The sequence below is a fragment of the Tenrec ecaudatus genome, chromosome 1, assembly GCF_050624435.1.
Source record: "Tenrec ecaudatus isolate mTenEca1 chromosome 1, mTenEca1.hap1, whole genome shotgun sequence".
Taxonomy (NCBI): domain Eukaryota; kingdom Metazoa; phylum Chordata; class Mammalia; order Afrosoricida; family Tenrecidae; genus Tenrec; species Tenrec ecaudatus.
Genome location: NC_134530.1, coordinates 129,366,931 through 129,387,019, shown reverse-complemented (window position 1 = coordinate 129,387,019; position 20,089 = coordinate 129,366,931). Strand labels below are relative to the sequence as shown.

Genomic DNA, 20,089 nt, shown 5'->3' with positions numbered 1-20,089 from the left:
AGCTGTGGTGCTTGCTGAAGGCAAAGGTAATACAGAATGGGTAATAGTAGAAGGTTGTTCTACCCATCAATTACGACCACATGATCAATTGCAAAAGCCAGGTTTGTAATGTTCAGTGTATTTTCTTTTTATGTGCTTATTGCATATCTTTCCATTGTTCAGGTATGATATATCAGATACAATAGGACTCAGTGTGTTTTCATTTATATGTATGATAAATGATTGATGAAAAATATAAGTGTGATTTCATCAATGTCCGGAAATTATATAAGTATACATGGCTAAAGTATTGTGTACAGGTGCCAGGTTGACAAAGGGTGGATTGAGGTAGTTAGTTTATTGTGCCAGCCTGGCCGATAAACACATTTGGGATTAATTGAAGGGCGGAGAGATAAATGGCTCGGTGAGCCTCACCTTTCTTGTCTCTCACTCTTTGATCATCGGACCCGTGTGCGGCTGCCTTGCTTGTTCTGTGCCTCAATTTGCAAGCTACACTATCTGTGGGACACATAACATGTGGACTATGTCACTGTATTTTGAGGTCCCTTTAAGACCTGCCTCGCCACACAATTGGAATTTACATCTCTTGAGCTGGGGACTGACTGTTGGTGACCTGGTTGACAGTTGGTGACCTGCCTTGCTGTTTGCTGCCTGTGTTGGGATAGCCTGAATCTCTCTACAGAGGACTACCTGGCTGCCCTCAAGACTTGATGGAATTCCAGTGTCTCATAGCTTTCTCATGGGAGTGAGTTGCACTGAGCCATTTGTACTTCTTTTTAATTTTTTTTCACTGTGCAACCCGCGTCAGTGCCTGAAGCCCATGGGGAAAGCCAGGCAATGGTTCAGGGCTGCAGTATGCTTTGGCCTGGGGCACTGTGAGAGGTCCTTGGGATCAGACCTGCCGTAAACGGCTTTTTAATTTAACTGTTCACTTCTCGTGTTATCTATCTATCTATCTATCTAATTATTAGCAATCTGGTTTCGTCTCTCTAGAGAACCCTAACACAGACCATTGAAAGTACTATCAAAGGACAAACCAATCTGTAGTCGGAGATGTAACGCCAGAGTGCTCCTTAGGCAAGAATGCCAAGACTTCATCTTACATACTGTGGACATGTTGTCGGGAGAAACCAGTTCCTGGACAAGGCCATCATGTTTAGTAAAATGGAAAGGCAGTGGAAAAGAAGAAGGTCCTCAATGACATGGATAGACTCAGTGGCTGCGTTCGTGGGCTCAGGCAGAGGAACAAATGTGAACATGGCGCAGGACCGCGCAGTGCTTTGTTCTGTTGTGCATAGGGCTGCTACCGCGGTAGGAGCCGATCGGCTGGCACCTACAACAAAAACATAGAATTCTTCTATATGAAATCATATACATACACACGCACACACACAGTTTTGTTTCACTAGAGAATCCAATCTAATAGAGTACCCAAGGTACGAAAGGTGATAATTATGATCTTGAAAAATGGTGGCATAAGATCATATGAACAGCCTTTATGCCCCTGCCCCGCTAGTGTGCATGCTAGCTGCCCAGAGCCTGGCTGGTCCCTTTGGACCTCTTTGGCAACGGCCAATCGTAGTTGGCTGGGCCGGGCTGCTTCCCCGGACACGGCTCCCTGCCTTACTTAGGACTGTGCGAGCTGCTGTTGAGCTGGCCATCTTCGTGGAGAACTGCAAACGGCCTTGTCTATACGCCCACGTGCTGGTGGGCCCCAGAGATGAGGCGGGTGCCAGCAGCGTCTAGCGTGTTGTGGCTGGAAAAGTAGCAACTGACTAGGCATCGTGGGAAAGGCCCTGGAAGAGGAAGCCGCCGAAAGCCTTAGCCTAAGTCATCACTAGTTAGCCCCTTCGCTGAAGAATGACACAGTAACCATCCGGACCAGGAAATTCATGACCAAGCGACTGCTTCTGTGAAAACAAATGGTCATTGATTCTCTTCATCCTGGGAAAGCAACGGTGCCTAAGAAAGAAATTCATGAAAAACTAGCCAAAATGTACAAGACCAACCAAGACGTCATTTTTTGTATTTGGATTTAGAACCCATTTTGGTGGTGGCAAGACTACTGGCTTCGGCAGGATGGACGATTCTTTGGATGATGCAAAGAAAACGTCCCGCTTTTGGCGGCACAGTCCCGATTTCTAACAATTTTTCCAGCGTCCCGCGGCGTTTTAAAAAGTCCCCATTTTTGGAAAGAATTCACGACAAGCTAGGGTATCCGGTTTTCCGCTGCCATGTAGCTATTTCACCAGGATATGAGTTTTATCAATGGTGTTCCGCTGGTATGCCGCTTTACCAATGTTAAAAATCTGGTCACCTTAACACAGACTTGCAAGACATGGTCTGTAGGAGAAGACAAGACCTCAAGAAGACAACGCAAGGAACGCAGGAACAGAATGAAGAAGGCCAGGGGACTGCAAAAAGGCCAACGTTGGTGCTGGCACAAAAGGAAGAATAAAGAGTCTACAGTGACATGATCTGCACTGCTTATGTGGATTTTTCACCAGAGAATTTATAAACTAAAAAATCTTTTAAAAACAAAAAGATCATATGAAAAGAACACGAATAAGAAAACAGCTATCAGAGGAAAATAAATGAGGAGCTGATACCAAGGGCTCAAGTAGAAAGCAAATGTTTTGAGAATGATGATGGCAGCATATGTACAAATGTGCTTGACACAATTAATGTATGTATGGGCTCTTGTAAGAGTTGTATGAGCCCCTAATAAAATAATTCAAAAAGAAAACAGCTATTGAAATCCTAGCATAGTTTATTTGTACATCTTTAGTTCTGCATTTTAAGGATGAACAATTGACAGTACAGTATCCCACTGTGAGGACAGCTTCAGCTCTCTGATTAGACAAACCCAGAAAATAAAACTGATAGTAAATCATTCCATCTTTTATTTTTACAATCTTGTAAGTGCCTTTTGTAAGAATGACACTTCTGAATGAGTGGCTGTACATCTGGGGGGCACTAGTCTCTGTCAGTGTAAAAGAATCAGAATTTACCATCTGAATGCCATCAGTAGCAAGTGATAAAAGTACTAAGAAACCTTACATTTGCTTTCAAAATTTTTTTCATAAAGTAGAAGTGTCTAAAGATTAATTAATATTACATAGAATATCTGAGCAGCCACAGAGAATTAAATTTTATTAGCATGCCAAATGAAAAGAAAGGAGTCTATGAAGAGAACCAAAAGTGACAAAGTCAGGGAGACAGGTAGTCTGACCTCAACGAAGAGGACGGACAGCATCCTTGGAGACCGTGGGAAAGAACAAAATAAAAAAGATGAAAAGTACAAGGACCCAGAGATGTAACTCTGGAATCATAACAGGAGAAATTTTCTTAAGTTCCGTCAGTTTTTCACGTACCGCAAATTCACCAAGCAAGTGTACTGGTAGAGACAAAAGAAATTCTTCTAACTTCCAACAATGGTAGACATTTAACAAAAGTTTGAAAAAAGGTATTTTCCATTCAACTTAATGCTTCAATAGAAGAACCAAGAGGCTATTTCTTTTTTTTTCTGAAGGGACACTTGCAATAAACTAAAATGAATTTTGACGTGCATTAATGTAAGCACAAGTCCAGACCCTGTCAACAATCCCAACAACTCAATTAATTTATTACAAACGTAGCTCAAATGATTGATGTATGGTGAGGCAAATAATGCCCTATAAGAGGTGAAAGCTGGATGCTATTTGAACAGTTTCTTTAAATCTGACAGCCAGTTGCCAAATTTCAAAGTCACCACTGAGTTAACTTGAGTTAGTCAGAGTCCTCTATTGTCCTAAGATGGAACTTTTGGAAAAAGGGTATAGGTTATAAATGTATAAGCTTAAGGCAGGAAGACATATAATTATAAACAGCTCCTGAGAGCATGATGCATTTGGCCCAATCAGTCATCTTTATCTTGGTGTAGATAACTTTAGGTTTATATGTGACCAAGTTCATCTATCCATTCACAGTTTGAAACTCAGTGCATTTTTAATAGCAAATAGCATTTGAGTACATTTTTAATAACCTTGATAGCAAAGTTGAAGAAATAGAAAATAACAAATGCTAGAAGGACACAAACAGATTGGAATGTTCATAAACTATTGCTGGGACTGTAAAACTTGTAAAACTGTAAATCCACTGTGGGAAACGATATGGAGCTCCCTTAAAAAATGGAATAGAAATACTGTATGACCCAGCAATCCCTCTACCCTGTATATACCCTAAATAAATAAGGAGCAAAGCACAAGCAGATTAATATATACCCACAGTCACCTCAGCACTATTCACAATAGCAAGAAGACAGGCACAAGTAAAATACCCATCATTAGAAGAATGGACAAAGAAATAGTACATGCACACAATAGTACTTATCACTAACAGATAAGGCTGAAACCTCATAACATGGATGGATTTGGGAGAAATTATGCTGAGTAAAGTTAGCCAATCACAAAAGGACAACAATTTTATGAGACCACCATTGTAACTGAAAATATGAATACAAAGTTTTTATACCAAAAGAAAGTGACTTTGGTGGTTACAGGGTTGGGAAGTGGAGAGAGAGGGAAGGGGAAGCCCTAAACTGCAGGGTTGCTATTGTTTGGTGTAGTTGAGTTTGCTCCGACTTAGAGTGGCCCTGTGGACAGCAGAATGGACATCATGCACTCTCACGCCATCTTCACCATTGGTCTTATGTTTGTCACTGTGTCACTCCATCTTCCTGAGGAACTCACTCGTTTTCACTGCTCCTCTGCTCTATCAAGGATGATGGCCCTCTCCAGAGACTGGTTTCTGATGATGATAAGTCCAAAATACTTGAGAAAATGTCTTGCCATCCATCCTTGCCTCCAGCGAGCATTCTGGCTGAACTTATTCCAAGACAAATGCGTTTGTGCTTTTGGCAGTCTGTGATATATTCAATATTCTTCCACCATAATGGAAAATCATTGCTTCTTCTTCAGTCTTCCTTATTCAATTATCCTGTATCTGAGGTGATTGAAAAGTGAGCCAAGTGCACAGTAGTCTTCAAAGTAACATACTTGCTTTTCAACACTCTTAGGGGGTCTTGTGCAGCAGATCTACCCAATGCAATATATCATTTGATATCTTGACTGCTGCTTCCATGATCATTGATTGTAGATCCACGTAAGATAAAATCCTTGACAACTTCAACCTTTTCTCCATGATGTTATCTATTGGGCCAGTTGTGAGGATTTTGATCTTCCTTACATAGAGTTTTAATCCTTACTGAAGAATTGAATCTACATTTAATTTTGTTCATGAAGATGTAATTCACACTTTGTTTTGCTTAGGGAGAATCCTTACATAGGTCAAGAGTCAATTGTGTGGACAGTACAAGGGAATACTGAATAGTTTAAAATTAGGAAAGGTTTGTGTCAGGGTTGTTTCATCTCACTACACTTACTCGATCTATCTGCTGAGCAAATAATCAGAGCCACTGGATTATATGAAGAATGAGACATCAGGATTTCAGGAAGGCTTATTAACATCCTGCGATACACAGAGGACACAGTGATATAACATCAATTTCAGATAAAATTTATAGATGGTGCATTCGCATATTTTTGAACATGAGTACTTTTTTGTAGTTTTCACATATCTCTTCAATAATCAAATATGTAGAATAGTTATAATACTTTAAATAGTTGAAAACTTTACAAAGTCTTATTTTTATAATTTTGATTTGAAAGAATTTTATTGACTATACAAAAGTAGATAAAAATAATGCCATAAAATCATAGAAATGTTCATTAAACAAAAGTACCAAATGCACAGCTGTTGTTTCTTGACATAGCCTCCATCTAAGTCTACACTTTTCTGAAGACTTCTAATTCTCTAACCCCAAATTCCACGCTCTTCTATTTATACCTTGTCAAGACAGTCTTGGCATTCTAGAGGGATTCAGTCATGTTCCTTTTAAATGGTCTTCGAATCTGGGAACCACAAAAGAAGTCTGTAAGCATAAGCCAGGGCTGTAAGGTGAGTGGGGTAAGGCTTCCTAATGCAGTTCTCACAGGCAGCCCATGGTGCCCATGAACATCCTGTGTCCTTCATAAATATCTATTAGGAGTGCACCTTTGGAATGAAACACAAAGATCCATCACCATAGCGTCTGAGCTGACTTCTCTATGTCTTGAATTTAACTGGCTCAGCAGTCACCCTGGAAGCCACTATTTTGTTTGGACTTTAAAAAAATACTTTTATTGGGAGCTCTTACATCTCTTATCACAATCCATACATTCCTTTAATGTGTCAAGCACATTTGCACATATGCCGCCATCATTTTCAAAGCATTCTTTTCCCTCTTGAGCCCCTGATATCTGCTCCCCATTTCTTTCCCTCCTTCCCCCACCCACTTTCCCTCACAGGCACTTGATAAATTATAGATTATTATTTTCATATCTTACATCGTCCTCCATCGCCCCTCACCCACTTTTCCATTAGTCGTCCCCCTGGGACAGGTTTCTATATTGAGCCTTGTGATCCCTTCCCCTTTCTCCCCCACCCTCCCCTAATCCTCCTGGAATCTCAACTCTCCTTGTTGGCCCTGAGGGGTTTATCTATCCTGGATTCCCTGTGCTGCCGGCTCTTATCTGTAGCAGTGTGCATACTCTGGCCTAATCTGATTTGTAAGGTAGAATTGAGGTCATGCTAGTGTGGTGAAGGAAGCACCAAAGAGCTAGAGGAAGGTGGTGTATTTCATAGGTGCTCTACTGTACCCTGACTGGCTCATCTCTTCCCTGTGGCCCCTCTGTGAGGGGACGTCCAATTGTCTACAGATGGGCACTGGGTCTCCACTCCATGCCCTCACCCTCCAAACCTCAATTCATATTGGCAGGATTTTGTTCTGGGTCTTAGATGCCTGATACCTGATCCCATCGACACCTCATGGTCACACCGGCTAGTGAGCTTCTTTCATGTGTTTATGCTGCTTCTGAGCTAGATGGCCGCTTGTTTATCTTCAAGCCTTTAAGACCCCAGTCACTATATCTTTGGATAGTCAGTCACCATCAGCTTTCTTCACTATATTTGCTTATGCACACATTTTGTCTTCAGCAATCGTGCTGGGAAGGTGAGCATCACAGAATGCCGGATTGTTCACCCAAAGTGTTCTTGTGTTGAGGGAGTACTTGAGTTGAGGCCCAATGTGTTAGGACTTTATACAAGATAGTTTATGAAGCTTAGACAAGTAAATTACTGAGATGACGTGACTTGTGTCATCCACTGATTGAAGAGACATGTACATGGATTTTGTTTGAAACAAACTCATGTATGTATGAATTGGAACCCAAGTAGCAATATTTTTTTTACTTACCCTTATAATTTATTTATTTGGTAGTAAGTTTTAAATTACTTTATTGAAGGTTCTTACAGCTCTTAAACAATCCATTTTGTGTCAAGCATATTTATACACATGTTGCCATCATCCTTTTCAAAGCATGTTCTTTCTACTTGAGCCCTTGGTATAAGCTCATTTTTCCCTCCCTCCCCCACCCTCCTTCCCTCATGAGCCCTTGATAAATTACAACTTATTATTATTTTCACTTCTTACACTGTCTGCTGTCTCCCTTCACCCATGTTTCTGTTGGTCTTCACCCTGGGGTGGGGGTGGGGAGTGATTATATGATGATCGGTTCCCCCTTTCTCCCCCCACCGTCCCCTTACCCTCATGGTTTCGCTACTTCCATTATTGTTCTTGAGGGAGATATTAAGTCTTTAATTAGGAATACAATATCCAAATCATGACATTATTCCCAAGGTGGTTTAAAACTCAGTGTCCAGAAATGAATTGTGACCAGTAAATTGGGTCAGGAGGTATTTCTGCAAAGTTAATTTGGAGTTTAAGGAGTTTGTTAACCAGAAATATGGCTTTGTATTTGTGTCACTTCTCAAAATGTATGCAGAATTAGGATATTAATAATTTTAGAAGAAAATATAATTAAGGAAGGGTTCTTCCTTGGTTGAGAAGTCCTTCATCAACAACCCCAAGTCCTTAATTCAGTATTTCCAGAAATTTCCAAGTAATTCTGCTTTTTCCTCACATAATTTTCTGGGGCTCAATTTCATCATCTATAAAGCAGGTAAATATCAAAAACAACCTTGCAAAATATATTTGAGGACTATAGTTGAGTTACTGGAAAATCAAAAGGAGTCTTGATCTGAAGCTAGATTATTTGGAAAATGAGAAAATAGAAAAAAGTTTTTAAAAAGTCATATGTCTTGGACATACATGATAGTACTCTAGGAAAATAAAAAGTTGTGATATATTGGGAAGGAAGGAGCAAAGAGAGTTTCCTTTAGGAAACCAAACTGATCCTCCTTAAGCATACATGGAAAAAATGTGGAATGTATGCACCCATGTGTGTGAGCACACACACACAGAGTTTTGTATTGTTAATATATTTAATAATCAACTTTCTAGAAAATAATAAACCCCTATAATTTACTGAAGTTGCCAATTTTTATGAGTAAACACTTATCCAAATTGATTTCTAGGCACCAACATGATCGCTCTCTCTCTCTCTCTCTCTCTCTCTCTCTCTCTCTCTCTCTCTCTCTCTCTCTCTCTCTCCCCCTATGTGTGTATGCGTGTGTGCTTGTGTGTCTATAGTCTTAAAGGCTTGAAATTGCTAGTACCTTGAAGTCATTTGCTGCCAATTTTAAGATTTGATTTCAGAGCCCTTAGAGACTTGGTTAAGAATAGACCGATTCTCAGAGCTAGACATTGAATAAGTGACCATATCCCAATAAAGGAATCAAGAGCTATATCCTTAGTGTAATAGAGGGCCATAATTAATCCCACATTACCCTCAACTCTCTAGGACTGATAGAAAAATTTCCAGAGAGCTAATCAGATCATGAGCAAACATAATTGCTTCTGAGAAATACTAACTACTAGCTAGCCCTATAAAACTTGGTTAGTTCACACAAGTCACCCCAAACACTCTATATTAAAAACCTTAGTTCCTTTGCAGATGAATACTGCAATTCACCTAAGGGAGTACATCCTCATAACTGTCTTCAGAATACCCACAGAAGAAATGTAGAAAAGTCAAGAAATAGTTTCTTCTTAAACAAACAAACAAATGGAAGCAAAGAGAAAACATGGTTCCATACGTGAGACCACGAGAAGCAACACATGGTAGATGCAGTTCCTTAGGGAATTCAACTCTGGAAATATTAAACAAATATTGATATTATATTTAAATAAAATCAAAATTAACAATTTCTCACAAGGGTATTTTAAAAGGAGTCAAATATAATTTATAAATTCAAAATATATAATACTGTAAACCATCATTTCACATATTTTAACATGCATTAGAATCACTCAGACAGCTTGTCAAGACAACTTCCTGGGTCATACTCCCCTTTGAATTTAGTGGGTGTGTGATACGCTTAGGAAGTTTTCTTTCTCACAAAGTCTCAAGTAATAGCAATTTTGTTGGTCTGAGAATCACATTTTGAGTAGCATGACTAAATAACAACAACAAAAGCCTTCAGTGTATGGACTTGGCAACAGTTGGAATTAACTAAAAACAGAATTAATAAACTAGAAGAAATTAGCCAGATGGCAGGTAGGACACATAAACACATAGAGCATATGAGAAGGAGATTGAGGATCTTGAGGAGAGCGTATGAAAAATAGAAAACACGATGAAGGAAGCAAAAGCTGTATTTGAAGAGAAAAAATGATTGAAGATTTTTAGAGGTGATGAAAAATAAAATCCCTAGTTTCAAGAAGTCAAATAAATTCTTAGTAGCATATATAAGAATGAAAGCAGTCAGACCATCCATGATAACTCAGCCAGTCAGGTGACAGGTTGGTTACTTTGTGAGTTAGGGATGTTTCCCAGAAAAAAACCCAGATAAGCCAACAAACAAAACACGCAGTAAGCTAGGAATGCTTCTTCTCAGAACTTAATTCTGGGTTTCCTTAGATAGATGTTTTGCATCACTAGGCAGTCCAAGGATCCTGGAAGGTTGGGACGTTCTTCTTAATTTGATCTAGGCAGAAAATATGGTAAGGAACCTGTTCACCCACACTTCTCAACAAATAACAGGAGTTGGAGTTGTGTCTTGCTTACAAGGGAGATGATAGGAGACAGTATTGTGGCAGTTACAGAATCTCCTGTCAACTTGCAAAGGGTGGAGCTTAGCCCATCAATCAGGTTGCAGCTTGATGACCTCATTTGGAGGCTCTAAGGGATAAAGCGCTCCCTAAAGGTGGGACACACAGAGACACTACCTGCGAGACATTCCTGTTGACAAGCCAGATGGAGCTACACTGATGCAGCCAGAGCCTTGGAGCTGGAGGAACCACTTGGAGACTCCTGACAGTGCTAAGATGCTTCCACCACTGGATCCACAAGACTTTCCACCCACTGGACTTGTGATCTTCCTGCATGTGTTGCATGAGTCTGAAGAGGAAATTATAGACTAGTATCGGACATATAGGCTAATATCAGATTTATGGATCTGATCTGGCCTGGGCTGGGAGGTTTTCTCAGTATGCAATTGTTCGTTTATATAAAACTCTTTCTAATGCATGTGAGTGTCCATGAACTTGTTTCTTTAGACCATTCAGACTAACATAAGCATGTATTTGTTTAGAGTATTCTAGAAAATGTAGGTAGAACTCTATTCTTTTTTCCTAACATCTCCATATTGGGAATAATCGGAATTTGATGTAGTCAATATTTAGGAGAGTTGTTTAGACATCCTTCCTCTTCCTGGATTAGTGCCCAGGTGTTAGGGACTATATTAATTGAATTGTGTGCATAACTAGTTAGAGACAAAAAGGAGATGAATCAATCTACAAGTTACTATATGTCCTATTGCAGGAAAAGTTAGACCTATCATTTCATAGATACTTTTAATAAGAAGAATCAAAGCAGATTGGATTTTCTGTTAATCCTGATTGAATGGGAAGATCAAATTAACAGGAAATTACATTCTCTGAGGCACTCCTGTTAACTTAGAGGTTTCACCTTAATATTCCTAAATATTTATCTTCCTACCATCAAAAGACTGGAAAATTATGTTATAGATAAATAACGCAAGCAGAGAAAATTCTCTCCTGACTCACCATTAATTTTAGTAAATTGGTTTTATGTCAGAATAAAATTTATTTTTGTGAGTTCATGGAGTAATGATATTATTTAGCTATGGCAGTGTAACTCATTGAAAAGCACCATTCATTCAATCATTTGTTCAGTAAAAATGTACTGATTATTAAGTGCTTACTATTTGCCAGATTACCACTCGTCTGTCAGTTTGTCTTCCTGTAGGACTTGCTTATGGCTGTGATGCTGGCAGCTATGTCACTGTTATTTCAAATACCAGCAGGGTCACTCAAGCGGAATAGGTTTCAGCAGAGCTTCCAGACTAAAAACCAACTATGAAGAAAAAATAGGTTGTCCACTTTTGAGGAATTAGTCACTAAAAGCCTTATGAATAGCAGCTGATACTGTCAAGATACGGAAAATTCATGAACAGCCCAGAGCACTGTCAGATCTAACGGTGGAAGATGAACACACAGTAGCCCCAGGAGAAAGACACTGGACTTTTTGCTCTCATGAACATGTTCAATCTGGGGAATCCACAGGGTCGCTATGAGTCAGCACTGGCTCAAGGGCAGTGAGCTGGGTCTGTTTCTTGAGAGTTGATGGTGTGGTGTTGACTGTGGTCTAAGCCTTGAAAATCGTTGTCATGTGTGTTTTAGCAGTCATGGTTCATGATAGCATAAGACCTAGTTGATCGCAAGTTATGTTAGAATAGCCAGAGGAAAGAATCTACCGTCTTGTTCAATTTTATATTCCCAGCACTTAGGAATATCTAGCAAATGGTTGCTGTTGTGTTATGTGTCTTCAGGTCAGTCCTGACCAGTGGTGGAATTCAAATAATTTAACAGCCGGTTTGCTGCCCTAATGATTCTTTTAAATAGAAAAAAAGATATTCTGAATGTTAGTTTATTATTTCATACCATTAATACTTATACTTAAAGAAGAACAATAAAAGATGTGCACAAAACTAGATTGTGCTATAAGAAAAAATTTAAGCAATGAAAAATGTTAAATAATACCTGACAAAAGACAATAAACCATAATTTAGGATATTTCCATGTTGCTTCTTTTTTATTCTCCTCACTTGCAATATTCTTTACTCTTATCTAGTATCTTCGGCTGTCTGATTTATCCTTAACCAGTTTTTCACTATCAATGTAGGATCTTAAGCCCTTTGTGGTAGGCCAATTAGTTGCATTTGATATCTTAAAAACAAGAGACTAATATTCATTCTCTGAACAGATTATGTTCATCTTTGAAAAACACCTTTCCACTTCTGCTGAATTCACAGCAATTTTCCTGGCATTACTTTTATCTGTCTGAACACTTTCAGAACACATTGTGTTCTCTGAGCACATTATGCTCCTCTTTGAAAAGCCCTTTCCCCATTCCGTTGAACGGACAGTAATTGTTCAGACAATATGTTTAGCTCTTTGAACACTTTCAGGAACCACATAATTCACTCAATCGCTCGTGAGAATGTTGAGCATAATGGAAAGCTGAAACAAATGACAACATGTCACCATCTAGCAGTTGGCACTTCCCCCTTGATGCTATATGTTTGTTCATTGAAGTAACAAATGCAAGGAAATGAAACTGTAGCATTTCAACAAAAGTGAAATGTGTTTTATGAAATGAATAAACATAAATTACAAAGAGTTTCATCTAATTCTTTCTTTTTTTGTTTTTGTTTTTTTATTATTATTAAAAAACATTTTATTAGGGGCTCATACAACTCTTATCACAATCCATACATATACATACATCAATTGTATAAAACACATCATCTAATTCTTTCATAGCTACGGGGGAAAGGAACGTTTCAATAGGCACTTGGAATACTCTGCTGTACAGGTGAATGTTAACAAGAGTAAGGACTGTACGCTTGTGATGTCCACATGTGTCTCAGTATCCAGGGAGGTTCCGGACTCCTCTCCACCCCTTGGCGCTGCCCACTGTGCCGCAGCATGGCCAGAGGGCCCGTGGAGCGCTATTCCATCACTGTTTTCATTCTGCTGCCCTTTTGATTTTTCATCCTCGCACTTGAAACTCAGGGTTCCAGGATGATCATCTTCCTGGATCTCTTGGATGTTTCCCTGGGATCTCTGGTGCAAAGGAAGGGACAGCGTGTGTCACCTGGACATCGGTGTTTCTCTAAAACTCTGAAGACAGAGATTTTACAGGTAAATATTTAAAATTCCCACTCTGCAGGTAATTATAATTTGAAAGGGAAACCACGTGTGTTAAAATAAATCAGTAAGTCAGAATTGTGAAGTGTGATATGAACTATACTATGTTTTTGCTTGTTACAATTTTTGCACAAATCAGTAATAATCAAGTATTTGGGGTAGATTAAAAGAGACATCACACACAGAGCAGCTGAGATGGGTTTTAAAAGGTAAGTGAAAGCTTGTGAGGCTGTGGAGGATGAAGAAGGCAGTCCCAACTGAAAAACAGAAGGAACACAATAAAGACACAAGGTTGAAATACAGGCACTGTATGCACCGTATGGGTTAAGAACATGGTTTCTCATCTGTAGAATAGGGAGAATAATGATACTTACCTTTTAGGGCTATTGTTAGGATTAAATGAGGCAATCTAGTAACAGTGCTTGACTCATGATAAGCACTCAATAAATGTTAGTTATTATCTTGGTGAAATTGCTTGGTGTTTTTTGGGAAGGGGATGTATATATCAATATAGCTGCAGTATACATAAAGAGAGAGAGACTTAAATCCTAGTATGTGCTGAAGCGAACTGAAATAGAAGATGTGAAAGTTCTTAGCATTGTTGGTGCTCAATCAGCTCGGGGAAATCAGCCTTTATGAGCTCACTGTGTAGAGGCAAAGCTAGAACAAAATGAATCAAGTGCATCGTGTGAGGGCTACAGGAATGACAATGAGCAGAGGGCAGTACAGGCTCCCCGTGCAATAATGTCAATTCTGCTATATGTGAAAGGCTAATAGACAAAGCCAGGGTCACTATTGAAACAGCTTAGAGTTCAAAAAGAGGTAGCCGCAAATAATGGCTGGAGGTGTGAAATAAGGTCAACACAGAGCAAAATTGCCAATTAGCACAATACAAACCAGATGAAATGTACCCTTGAGGATAAAAACTGGATACGGTGCTAAGAAATACAAGTATGATTAAGGGAATAATGACTGATACAAATGGAAGCATAAGTATTACCAAAATCTGCTAGTTGGTGAAAATAGCCTTCCTTTCTCTTTAGAGATGATTTTCTAAAATGACTCTTTGGGGTTAGTTTTTCTATTTTCTTTAATCTAAAGCAGTTGGAATGTGTTTTATAGCAGAGACAATGAATCTCTGATATATGGACTAATAAAAATGGCCTACTAAACTTTAGAGGAATAGCCTCTATATCTATAACCACCCCTCCCCATTTATTCATTCATGAGTTCTTCTATCTTGTGAACGATTATAAAACAAGCCAATGAGAGAAATTTCAGCCTGTCCTTAAAGGACCTTTGTTCTTTAGCATTGTAACAGTAGTAGGTAGAACAAACCAGTTCATCTGATGGTTCACAGTATCTGTGCTCCAAAGTATATAAACACAACTGAATCTACTGTGTTCACCACAAAATAACGGCTTTGAAAAACAAAATTATTTTGGTATTTTTATTTATTTCAACTAATGGTCACCTCATTGCTCATAATACATTATAGATATAAAGGTGAAGGGATTCAGAGATTGTATATTCACCAGCCTAGCTATGAGTCAGAATCTACTGCGAGGCAATGGGTTGATAGGTAGGTAGGTAAACAAAATATGCTCAAACTCAAAACTTGACTGCTGTCTAGTTGCTGCTGAATCATAGCAACACTGTAGGACAGAGAATAAATGCCCTTGTGAGTGTCTGAGACTGTAACTCTTTTTTTTTCTACTTAAAATTTTTTAGTATATAAAGAAATAATAATTTGTGAATTATCAAGAGCTCAGGAGAAAGGGAGGGTAGGAAAGTGAGGGGGGGGGGAGCGTGAACTGATACCAAGGGCTCAAGTAGAAAGAACTGTTTTGAAAATGATGATGGCAATATATGTGCTTGACACAATGAATGTATGTATGGATTATGATAAGAGCTGTAGGAATCCCCAACAAATAATTAAAAAAAATTTTAGTATAGTTAAATGACTTTATTTGCTTTAGAAACAGACCCAAAATACCCACCACCCACCTGAAAAATGGGTTCTACTGACAACTATTTCAAGGTTAAAATTGCTAAGAAACATTTTGGACTTTGCTTACTTCTAGCATGAGGTCAAATTAATCTTAGCTATGGAAAGTTCTGTGATTGGCCAATCTCATAAAAGTTTTTGGTTCCACATTTTGTGGAGAAGAAACTGAGAATCGAGAGGAGGGAGGTGGGCTGACATGCCAAACACAGCTAGGATGTGCTCTCTTCAGACAGCTGTGTGAACAGCTGGGATTTGGACAAACGCCGGAAGAAGACCTGCTCGTGGATATTTTCAAGTGTTTTAGGGCCACAAGGTCATCTTCCAAAGGCTTTCTAAAAGATCATACTAGGACCTCTTCTGCCACAAGTCTGATAGTTTAATAATACTGTGTCTTTGGGGAAACTCACAGGTTCACCAGAGTCAAGAAAGAGACTACTCAGTTTGAAATGACACGGGCCTTCAAAAATTGGCACAAAAGACAAATAAGAGGAAGAACTTTGGAGAAAATAAAGGTAGCGCAATGGGAGAAAAGCTGATGTGTGGGACACAAAGGAAAACAAGAGGGAAGCCCATTTCTGGCTTGAGACATCAGCCAAAAGACTCGGAAGACACCTGGGGTCTAATGGGTTCCACAGAATTCCCGTGTGCAAATTAGTATGCAAAGTTTTATCCTCTTTCCTTGATCCCCCCCTGGACCAGCAGCTGTGGTGAAAGCAGGGGAGGCCTGTGAGGAAAACATGAGGCGCTATCCTTCACAGAATTGGCTTGGCAGAGAAAAGAAAACTCAAGACCACTACACTTCAACTTTTTAAAAAAATTGAGTCATTTTATTGGGTCTTCAAATAGGGGTCCTGCAGTTCTAATCTGATGTCATTCTTAGTTCTGTACTGATTTCTCCCAGGACTTGCCCAAATGGGACTGTAACTCTTTGTTGGAGTACAAAGGCCCACCTTTCTCCTGTGGAGAAGTTGCTGGTTTCCAACTGGGAGCCTTGCTGTTAGCAGCCTCTCCCATAACCACTGCACCACAAGGCTTCTTATACGAATAATGGTTGAATAACAAAACCTGAGATGCAGAAGGCAAAGAGCTCTTTGATAGGGCTACATTGGGCATAGCTTAGAATCACTGACCTCTGCATAGTAGGTGTGATGGTTAATTTTATGTGTCAACATGAGTAGGCTGCAATACTCATTTGTTTGGTCAAATCAGTTAAAATATTACTATAAAAGATATTTACATGTGTTTAACACTTAAATCAATTCCCAAAAAACTCTAGCATTGAGTCTATTCTGACTCATAATGACCCTCTAGGCCAGAGTAGAACTAGTTCTATGGGTTTCCAAGACCGTAACTCTTTATGGGAGTAAAAAGCCTCATCTTTCTCCCAAAGAGCAAGTAGTGTTTTTGAACTGCTAACTTAGTTTTAGCAGCCCAACTCATAACCCCTTACACTACCAGATGGTCTTAGGTGAAACTGACTAGCTTCCTTTAAGTCAGTGGGTCTCATATATAGAAAGGATTTAAGAGCACAGCAGGAGTTTCCCAAGGGAAGATTCTGCCTCTGGTTTATTGCATCACTAAAGTTTAGACACCACTGATAGAGAGCTAAGAATGAAATGTGCTTTCATTTTTTATCAGACAACATTACTTGTGACCTGTTGGTTCTTTGGATAGCAATTGATAACAGCTTTAAAACAACTCTCACGTATAACCCATGTATTTTTTGAGTCCCCTTGTGTAAAACACATTCTTACTAAAGATTTTATTTATTTTCTATTGTTCGTATCCTGTATTAAAAAAAGAATATTGGACGAATCCGAGTTCATAGCAGTTTTTTGCACATTGCGGGTGCAGAATGGATATGTGTTTGTTGAACAAGATGAGTGGATGAATCAATAGAGTAGCCTGAACAAAGATAAGGAATAATGAGAATGTGAAAACTGACGTGTTTGGCGCCCTCACAACAAATTTATTCTTTTGTTATTTTAATAACCCAAGCACCCTGTGTAGTTAGAGAAGATGTTATTTCCATAGGATAAGTCGAGAAACCGAGGAACCTAAATTTAGTACATTTAAGAATATGAATAGCTAACTAAGTATCGCAGTCAAGGAGTGATAAAATTAAAAGTCTAGAATCCAGGTTGCCTCAGTGCCTGTCTCCTCACACTTTGGGTCCTGGATTTCAACCTCAAGAAATGGGCTTGCAGTGCATGCAGTGACTTCCAGGAGCTGTCTCAGGGAAACAAATGTGCAGCCAGTGAAGTTGGTTGGTGTGAAGAAAACAGTGACATTGTAGGTAGAAGTTTGGAAAAACTAAAATAAAGACAAAATGAGGTCCTTGGGTTTGGAAGGAATTTATGCTCTATGGTGGAGAAGATCACTTTGTCCTTTTCCCATTTATTTATTTAAATGTACTTAATATGTATTATATTTATTGTTTATTTACCATGTAAAATGATTTTTTCCTTTTTATTGATTTACTAAAACATTCTATTTAACGTCCTTGTTTAGAGAAAGAGAACAGCCTGTATCATTTTTGGTTAATACTAATGTGTTGTAACTGTGCCTTGAAATTTAAATACTCTTTGACATGGAGTAGGATCCTGCGCTGGAAGTGAGGAGGACTTGTTGAACTTGCTGATGAAGATCAGGGATTACAGCTTTCAGTATAGAATATAACTCAAACTAAAGAGAACCAAATCTTCACAGTTGGACCGATAGGGAACAGCATGCTAAATGAAGAAAAGATTGAAGCTGTCAAAGACTTTCTCTTGCTTTGATCCAGAATCAATACTCATGACAGCAGCAGTGAGAAATAAAATGATGCATTGCATTGGATAAATCTGCTGCACAAGACCCCTTTAAAGTGTTGAAAGGCAAGGCTATTCGTTGGGGACTAGACTGTGCTTGACTCAAGCCACTGGTCAAGCCTCATATGAATGTGAAAGTTGGATATTGGACAAAGAAGACTGAAGAAGCAATGTATTTGAATCACGGTGCTTTTAAGGACTCTAGAAAGAACAAGCAAATCTATCTTGAAACAAGTGCAGCCCGAATGCTTAGCTACCAGGAAGATGAGACTCTTTCTCACATAGTTTAGACATGTTGTTGGAAGAAACCATTCACTGGAGAAGGGTGTCATGCTTGATCAAGTACACAGGCAGCAAAAAAGAGGAAGGCCTTCGACAAGATGTGTTGACATAGTGTTGACATAGTGACTCCATGGGCTCAAACACAGTAACAATTGTGAGGATGGCGCAGGACTAGGGCCGGACAGTGCTGTGATGTATTGTGCATAGGGTCACTCTGAGTCAGACCCCATTTGATGACACCTGATCTCGCTTAAAAAGAAAAAAAAAAAAAGACTTTGCTTAATGAAAACTCTTAGAGAGGGGATATCTTTACCAATCATCCACTGTAACTAGGAAGCTCTGAGTAATTTTACATTTTGCAGATTTTGATTTGGAATTAAGCTTTAATGCCTTTAAATCCATAGTTCTCTAAGCATCACTCGAAAAACCAGAAACTTCCATCTATTTTTTTATCACAGCTGAAACATTGGAATGGGATTATGCTCATGTCTTCTATTTTTTTAATTAAAACTTTAAAAATCATTTTATTACGGGCTCATACAACTCTAATTACAATCCATACATACATCAGTGGTGTAAAGCACATTTGTACATTCATCGCCCTCATCATTCTCAAAACATTTGCTCTCCACTAAAGCCTCTGGCATCAGCTCCTCATTTTCCCCCTCCCTCCCTGCTCCCCCTTGCCTCATGAATCCTTGATAATTTATAAATTATTATCCTGTCATATCTTGCCCTGTCTGACATCTCCCTTCACCCACTTTTCTGTTGTCCATCCCCCAGGGAGGAGGTCACATGTAGATCCTTGTAATCGGTTTCCCCTTTCCAACCCACTCTTCCTCTACCCTCTCAGTATCGCCGCTCATACCACTGGTCCTAAAAGGATCATCCGCCCTTGATTCCCTGTGTTTCCAGTTCCTCTCTGTACCAACGTACATCCTCTGTTCTAGCCAGACTTGCAAGAGAGAATTGGGATCATGATGGGGGTGGGGTGGGGGGAGGGGAAGAAGCATTTAGGAACTAGAGGAAAGCTGTATTTTTCATCATTGCTACATCGCACTCTGACTGGCTCATCTCCAACCCCGATACCCTTCTATAGGGGACTGTCTAGTGTCCCACATATGGGCTTTGGGTTTTGGGTCTCTACCCCGTACTACCCCCACTCATTCACTATGGTAAGATTTTTTTGTTCTGATGATGTCTGATACCTGATCCCTTTGACACCTCGTGATCACACAGGCTGGTGTGCTTCTTCCATGTGGGCTTTGTTGATTCTGAGCTAGATGGCCGCTTGTTTACCTTCAAGCCTTTAGGACCCCAGACACTATATCTTTTGATAGCCAGACACCATCAGCCATGTCTTCTATTTTTATCTGGAAATGAATACCTTCCATAATTAAGTATCTAATTATTAGTAATTTGAAATTTTTAAGTGTCACAAAGGTGATTAATTAAGATAATGAATTAAGGTATTGTTTGAACTCAGATTAGGTTGCCAAACAGTTATTAGTCTATGCCAATTTATGACTAGTGTTGATGGCTACAAGGAGGACTGAATCAAGGAAAATTCTATGGCTGTCTCTGGACTCAATGCAGTAAATAGCCACGGTCTAGTTGCTGTTGTTAGCTGTTGTCAAGTTTGTGCCAACTCATGGCGATCGAAGCCATGCCAATGACAGATTGAAGATTGGACCATTGTGATGCAATCACTGATTG

General features: G+C 39.3%; 1 pseudogene; it reads right to left on the bottom strand.

The window, feature by feature from the left end:
• Positions 1-788: 788 nt before the first annotated feature.
• Positions 789-912, bottom strand: LOC142437753 (small nucleolar RNA SNORA42/SNORA80 family; annotated as a pseudogene).
• Positions 913-20,089: the final 19,177 nt, after the last annotated feature.